The following is an 8,573-nucleotide window of genomic DNA, read 5'->3' as shown; positions in this document are numbered from 1 at the left end:
TGTGGTAGAATTCCTTGCAGAATCCTCATGCTGTGCTCTCTGTCTAAGTCTCCTGTGGGCCTGTGCAGGCAAGTGGACACTCCATCAGCCCCTCCAGGGTCAGTCCAGCCACCTGTCCACAGAGACAGTGAGCGGCAGCCAAGACTCACATGTCTGTTTATAGAATCCCTCAGACAATGCCAAGAGAGTAGAAACTTTCATAACAACTTAGCATTGATAGAGTTTTTAATATACTTGGACATTTCCTACCATTATTGCTGTGATTCTTTTTGTTAAAAGTAGAAGAGGATTTGAGCCCTGCTCTGTATGAGGATGACAAGTATGATGACAACATCTGGAATGGATCTACTTAGAACTTTCCTTCAAAATCTCTCCTTCTTTGTAAGAGTGTTTTTGCAAAGGTATCTTACAGGCATGGTGGCTTGTGCCTGTAATAGTTACTCAAGAGGCTAAGATTTGAGGATTGTGGGTCAAAGCCAGCCCAGAAAGGAAAGTCAATGAGATGCTTATCTCCAATTAATCATAGAAAGAGCCAGAAGTAGAGCTGTGACTCAAGTGGTAGAGCATTAGCCTTGAGCAAAAAGAAGCTCAGAGACAGTGCACAAGCCCTGAGTTCAAGCTCCAAGACTAGCACCAAAAAACCCCAAAGCATATTTTATGCAACAAAGGAAGCCCAAAGTAATGGGTTCATGCTTTTTTGCTATTTTCTTTTTTAGTAATAGAAAACCAAATGCAGCCTATTTGTCAAACATTTATCAATCACTTCCCAGGCTGAATAAATGTTAAAAGACATTATTTGAGCTGGATACTGGTGGCTCATGCCTGCAATCTTAGCTACTCAAGAAGCTGAGATCTGAGGATTGCCATTCAAAGGCAGCTTTAGAAAGTCTGTGAGACTCTTATCTCTAATTAACCGGCAAAAAGCCGGCAGAGGAACTGTGGCTCAAGTGTTAGAGCATTACCCTTGAGCAACAATGCTGGGCGGGGAGGGACAGTGCCCAGGCCTTGAGTTTAAATCCTCAGTACCCATATGAGCATGTGTACACGTGTGCGTGCAACACACACACACAGAAAGTAAATAAAAGAGAAAAAAATCATGGAGTAAAGCACTAGTGGCTCACACCTATAACCCTTCTTAACGGATAGCTGAGCATGGTGACGTTGCCCATCATCCTAAGGCATTTTGAAGGCTGAGATTGGGAAGATCATGGTTCTAAGCTAGCTTTGGTAGAAAAGTCCACGAGACAACTATGTTTACCAAGGGAAGCTGAATGTGGTGGTGTGAGCCTGTTATCCCAACTACGATGAGAAGATGAAAATAGGTGGATTGAGGGTCCCCCACTTCAAAATGAGCCAATGACTAAAGGGGCTTGAGTATGGCTCAGGAATAGAGAGCCTGCCTAGCAAGCAGGAAACCCTGAGGCCAAACCCTAGTACTGGCAATATATATATATATATATATATATATATATATATACATATATATATAATATGAACTATATAAACAAAATGTAATATATAATATAATGTATTATCTACTATATTACATTTTTACAAATATATTTAATATTGTATATGTAACTTACAAATATCTAAGTATATAATTTGTATAAATATACTTTTATATAAATGTACTATATTTTGTATTAAATATTATTATATATTAACTATCAGCCAATAAAAAGCTGTATACAGTGGCTCATACCTGTCACCCCAGCTACACAGGAAGAGTAAATATGAGGATCGAATACAGATGGATGGTGTGAGGGGTGCAGGGTGGGGGGGAGCAAGGGTATATTTTAAAAACAACAAAAATAAAAAGGGATGAGGGTATGGTTTGAGTGAGAGAGCATGTGCCTGGCAAGGGCAAGGCCCTGAGTTCAAATCTCAGTACCACCTATACTTATCTAATGTACAACAGGGAGCTGGACAGCATATGAGAGTTTACCACCACAAAGCAAACATTTACTAGTTCTAAACTAGTAAACATAGAGGAATTCTTTTTTTTTAATGTGTTGTGTTTTTTTTTACAGTGTTACGAATTGAACCCAAGCCTTCACAAATGCCAGGCAAACTCCCTATCACCAAGCCACACCTCAGCCCAAGAAAATACTCTTCACTCATAGTTTCGTGGTACTCAAGATGCTTTTGGGTTAAAATCTCCTGGGGTGGCAAAATGATCAAATACTGTGAGTCCTCATTTTTATCACCAGGGCCCATCCTACTGTGCTGAGGTAAATTACACATTGTATGGACTAAGGAAAGGCAAGCAGCTAGCTGCCAACTTGAAATGGGCAGGAAGACTTACCTTACTTGTTTGGGGCTACACAGACGAGGTGGCTTTGTTCCCACTCTTCCAATATGTACATCCCATCTGCAGTGGCTTTACTTCCCCGCCAGATCTCCTCAACTGGACAAAAAGAAACATTTCCTTTTTCCTGAGAGGAAAACTTGGGAGAATTCTTCCTGTCAGAACACAGAGGTTCTGGATGAAAGATGAGAAGGACGCCAGCCAAGTATGGTGAGCCAGTCAGTAGATGGATGTAGGGCTTGGCTGTGTATCAGGCTGTAGGGCTCAACTCTCCTCTGAGGGTGGTGCACACTTGTAATCTCAGCTACTCAGAGGGTGGAGGACTCCATGTGAGACAAGGCCTGGGCAAAATCATGAGACCCTGCCTGAGAAACGAACTAAAAGCTAAAGGACTGAGGGTGTGACTTAAGTCAGAGTGAGTACAAGGCCCCACATTCAAATTCCATTACCTAGGCTAGTTACCAGTTGATTGAGTGGTCTTAAGATGGGCTAAGCAAGCTAATTATACCCCAATTTTCTTACCATATAAGCACCTACCATATATGTGGTAACGGTTGAATGAGTTAAAAACCTACCAATCAAGTGCTTAAAATAATTCTTAGAACGTAGTAAAAAAAAATTCAATAAATACTACATGTTTTATGATATTTTTTCTCTTGTTAAACTCAGTAAATAATGTAGTTACATGAGCTATAGAGGACGAAATCTGGTGTTCACCAGATTGCAGACAGTGTTTACACATTTGAAAACAGTGTATTACTGGTTTAAATGAGCAAAGAAACAGCACTGTCAGGCCTCTGTCTCTACCTCTGCCTCCCCCAACTCTACCTGTGCCAGCCTTCCCTGAGCACCACCACTTCTGAAGAAAAGAGTTCTCAACAAATAATGTGCTGTCTAGCTCCACTTGGTGTGCTTCTTTAAAATATCTCAATTTTTTCCTCTAAGGCCATGGAGCAAGTTAATAGGACAGATGTTTTTCTCTAAGATTAGATTTCTGTACAGTGTGTGTGTGTGTGTGTGTGTGTGTGTGTGTGTGTGTGTGTGTGTGTGTACTGGTACAGTAGCTTGAATGTTAGCACCTTGCACTAGTTTAGCTTGCTTGCTCACAGCTGGTGCTCCACTACTTGAAACATACTTCCAACCTAGCTTTTTGTTGGTTCATTGGATATGGAGTCCCATGGACTTTTCTGCCCAGGCTGGCTTTGAATCTCAATCCTCTAAGATTAGTCACCATGAGAGGCTAGAATTATAGGCATGAATGATGAGCAGCCAGCATCTCTGCTTACCTTTTTAGCTTAAAACTATTTTTTAATCACTGACACTCAAACAGTACAAAAAGCACTCAGTTTCCAAGGTTATGAATCTACTTTTAGTTCAAGTTTACTCTGACTAAGTGTTTGATATCTGCAGGCTCCAGATCTTGTTTAAGGGCAGGAAAAAAATGCATATACTGGCATAATTATAGGACAAAATTATAGGAAACTGTTCATGTGGATTTTAATGTCCCTGAGTGTTATTTTTCTCATGGTTTTGTTTTGCAAGAGAAGCATTTAATCTGGTTTGACAGTGCATGTCTGCCATCTCAGAATTTGGAATTCTGAGGCAGTAGTAGCATGAATTTGAGACCAGTGTAGGTCTGTAAGTTCTAGCCAGGTGAGTTTAATAGCAAGACTGTGTGTGTGTGTGTGTGTGTGTGTGTGTGTGTGTGAGAGAGAGAGAGAGAGAGAGAGAGAGAGAGAGAGAGAGCGTGAGATTGAAAGCTTGAATTAAAGATTTAAAACATATTGCTTCCTTAAGTCTTACGGTTCAGTTTGCAAATTGTATTCTACTTATAAATCACTTTAGAGATGTTTGAGCACAATAATAACAAACAACAATAAACCTTCAATTGTCTGGCAAAGATTTCCTTGTTAAGACTTCAAACTTAGCCACAAAGAAAAATAAAATCTTGTCATCCACTGCAAAATGGATAGAGCCAGAGAACATTATGTTAAGTAAAATAAGCCAGACACAGACAAGAACTGCATGTTCTTTGTCATAGGAAGAAGCTACAAACCAGTTGGCCTGAATGTAAAATGGTAGTAATGAGAGGTTGGGAAGAGAGGAAGAAGAGGAGGGTGGATAAAGAGAGATTGGATTTGATCCATGCATGTTGTGTGTACACGTGGGGATATCACATTGAGCCCCACTAATATATACAATTAAGTCATGCTAATTTTTTTTAAACTGATGACAGCTGGGCATGGTGGCACATGTCTATAATCTCAGCAATCAGGAAGTTGAGGCAAGAGGATCAGAAGTCTGAGGCCAGCCTGGCTATAATAGAGATACTCTATATCACTCCCCCACCTCCCCAAAAGAGCCTTTGGTAAAGCTTACATTAGTGGCATTTGAAATAAAAATTATTCTGTTTTATTTTTCTTAGCAGTACTGAGACTAGATCCCAGGGTCTGGCATATGCTAGGCAATTGCTTTACCACTGAACTACACCCAGAGCAATAAAATAATTCTAAGTGGAAGATCGCAAATAAAAGGAAAGCAGTTCAAAGTTAAACTGCTATTGGACAGAAACATTTTTATGTCTTTTAATTACTGTCAGATATGGCTTCAAAAGGCCATATAAAAACAAATATATTCTCTCGCTCTGTCTCTCTTTCTTAGATTTCCTAAATCTAAGGACTTTAACTTATAATGCTAGTGAACTGATGTGTTTTAATAATATTCATGGTATCTGTACCGCCCCAACTTAAAATATCCGTTTAAATTCAGTTCCCCATTTTAAATTCGAGTCAGAAATTTAATCTGCTAAAAACCTAATCTGCCAATGTCTCTTAAACACAAGTAGACATGTTTTGTTTGCAAATTTACCTCCCAAATACAGACATGGTAGGTTTAATTTAGTTTGCCATCTGGATAGCTCCGGGATATCACTGGAGAAGGAACGATGCTGCGTTGGGAGCCGGGCAGGCCGCCCCTCACTGGGGACAGCTAGCTAGCTGACTTCCGGCCTCAGGGAGGCCACTTCGGTGAGGCTCTAACAGAAGGGAATGCAGTCGGGGCTGTGACACCCCAGGTGACTTTCCCTGTGAGTGCTTGTTGGGGTTGGGCCCTTTTTTGACAGTTGCTCTGCTACAGATTTCAAACTATAGACAGCATAAAAATTATTTTAAGCTGAAGGCGTGTAAGAGTCAACAGATGTGGGAAGAGGATTTTTTTTTCCTTCTTCTGAATTTCCCTTATCTGTCTGAAAGCAGGTGCTCTCTAAAGAACTCTGCTACCCTAAATCCCCGGCACAGGAGTTACAGGACCAGGAAAGATGGTTCTTATCACTGGAGATCAGTCAGCACTGGGATAAGAGATGGCCTACAAAGACTTACCCAAGACCAGCTTATCCTGTCTTCTATCACCCTTCCAAAGAATCCATTTCTGCTTTTCTCTTTCTTTCTTTCTTTCTTTCTTTCTTTCTTTCTTTCTTTCTTTCTTTCTTTCTTTCTTTCTTTCTTTCTTCTTTCTTTCTTTCTTTCTTTCTTTCTTTCTTTCTTTCTTTCTTTCTTTCTTTCTTTCTTTCTTTCTTTCTTTCTTTCTTTCTTTCTTTCTTTCTTTCTTTCTTTCTTTCTTTCTTTCTTTCTTTCTTTCTTTCTTTCTTTCTTTCTTTCTTTGATAACAAGCTAGCCCCACCACACTCAGACATGTTGAGATGGAGTTTCAGGAAGTTTTATGCCCAGGCTAGCCTCAAATTGCGGTTTCTTGGTCTCTGCCTCCATGGAGCTAAGATTACAGTCTTGAGTCACCATGCTTGACTAGGGAACTATTTCCTTTTCTTAAGAGTAGTAGCTTGTGGGGCCGGGAATGTGGCCTAGTGGTAGAGTGCTCACCTCATATACATGAAGCCCTGGGTTCGATTCCTCCTCAGCACCACACGTATAGAAAAAGCCACAAGTGGAACTGTGGCTCAAGTGGTAGAGTGCTAGCCTTGAGCAAAAAGAAGCCAGGGACAGTGCTCAGGCCCTGAGTCCAAGTCCCAGGACTGGCAAAAACAAAAACAAAACAAACAAAAAGCCCCAGGACTGGCAAAAAAAAAAAAAAAGAGAGTAGCCTGTGAAGCTGTGGCTCAGCATAGTAGAGCCTATAATCCCAGCTACATGGTAGACATAGGATGGAGGATCTGAGGACATCTTTGGGAGGGGGGAGAATTTATCTGAAAAATAACTAAAAGCAAAAAGGGATGGAGTGTGGCTCAAGTAGCAGAGCACTCGCATCACAAAAGTGAAAACTTGAGTTCAAAACCCCTGTACTGGGCTGGGAATGTGGCCTAGTGGTAGAGAGCTTGTCTAGCATGCATGAAGCCCTGGGTCCATTCCTTAGCACCACAAAAAAACAGAAAAAGCTGGAAGTGGCACTGTGGCTCAAGTGGTCGAGTGCTAGCCTTGAGCAAAAAGAAGCTCAGGGACAGTGCCCAGGCTCTGAGTTCAAGCCCCAGGACTGGCAAAAAACAAAAACAAAACAATCAAAAAACCAAACCAAACCAAACCAAAAAAAATCTGTACCACTAAAACAACATCCAAGTTCTACCTACTTCTATGAATCAATTTGTTTTATGTACTTTTACATGTACACATGAAAAAAAGTGTCTTTTCTCAAGGTATCAGCCTTGTGTTAGTTTAATTCAGAGGCTTCCATCCAATTCCTGAGCCTTAGTAAGGTAGAAAGAAAACTTTCTTCCTCTCTGACTCACATCAACCACGCTTAACTATTTAACATATCTATTCAGTGCTCTTTTCCCTTCTATAGTCATTCCCAGTTTCATACAAACATGCTTTTATTTTCCTATTAAGATTTATTTTGTGCTCACTGGCCACCCTACTCTGCTTTTGGCAACCACATTCTGGCATCTTCAATACCGATCTCTCTCTTTCCTTTCCACCTTAAATGCCTTCCCTATCAGCTTTGACCCTGCCATCCCCTGATTACCCATGGAAACTACTCTGATCACCCTTCATCTCCAGTACCTATCTATAACAATGCCTGGGTGGGCTATAAAATGCTCATTTGTTATTTATTAAATAAGCCATGCTTCTGCAGACTTTTTAAAAATTCTTTTTACTTGTTAGAATTGTTTCTATAGACATTTGAATGGCATTCAAATGGGTTCTAGGGCTTTTGGGGGGTGTTCTTATTCTGGTCCTGAGGCTAGGCTAACCACAGACACAATTGCAGATGGTAGAGAATGCCAGATAATATTATGCATGCATTGTAAGCAACCAGGAGGTCGCCACTGCAGAACATTGTGAAATTGCTCCACGGAAGGGTATTATTTCATGCTACCCATTTATCTGTATGAAGCTCATTGGACATAATGTGCAAGTGGCCACCGCAGGACGACGGTGGTCAGATCTTTGATATGCAAAGTACATGCACACACCATGCTTATCAGAGAGGGGGATGGAAAGAATGTCTTACTTCTGAATTCTTTCACTTATTGGCATACTATAGACTTCTTTCAATATAATATGTCTAATAGAGTTCTACAGTCTTTGGTTTTTGAAGACTTCATACACACACACACACACACACACATTCTCTGACACTAGACACACATTTTCAAAGATACAACCACACAGGACATAAATCATCCTCCATTACTTTTTCCCAATCACTCACTTGTACTCCCTGGGCAACCAGTATTCTTTATGCAATGTGAATTTTCTGATTTGGGGGTAGGGAGGGGATGATAGGGATTGAATTAGGGCCTCCCACACATGCACTCTACTGAAAAGCTGTGTTACCATCCCCCAGATTTTAATATAATGTATAACTCCAGAAAGGGGGTACACACTTCCTTATCCCTCTGCCTTTTCTTTGCTTCTCGTTTCTTTATGTCTGAGAATTGAGCCTGGGGCCTTGTACATGTTAGGTATATGATCAACTACTGATATACATTCCTCCCCATATAGGTGGTGGTGGTTGTTTTTTAAATAAGGCTTTCACATACACACATCTGCATTTTGCTTTTTCACTCACATATGTGGAAGATATTTCTATCTCACTTTATGTAATTGATCCCATTTTGAAAATAGCTGAGATGATTCTAGCATATGAATGTATCATAATTGGTCTAGCTAGTCTCTATGACTAGACATTTAGCAATTATTTGTCATTAAAATCAATTTGGCCTATACGTACATCTTTCTGTCCATGTTCAGATTTTCATTTAGGATACATTCAAGAAGTCTACTATGTCAGTGTTTGATACATTTTAAAT

The sequence above is a fragment of the Perognathus longimembris genome, chromosome 17 (assembly GCF_023159225.1).
Source record: "Perognathus longimembris pacificus isolate PPM17 chromosome 17, ASM2315922v1, whole genome shotgun sequence".
NCBI classification, from domain to species: domain Eukaryota; kingdom Metazoa; phylum Chordata; class Mammalia; order Rodentia; family Heteromyidae; genus Perognathus; species Perognathus longimembris.
This window is presented reverse-complemented; position numbering follows the sequence as displayed.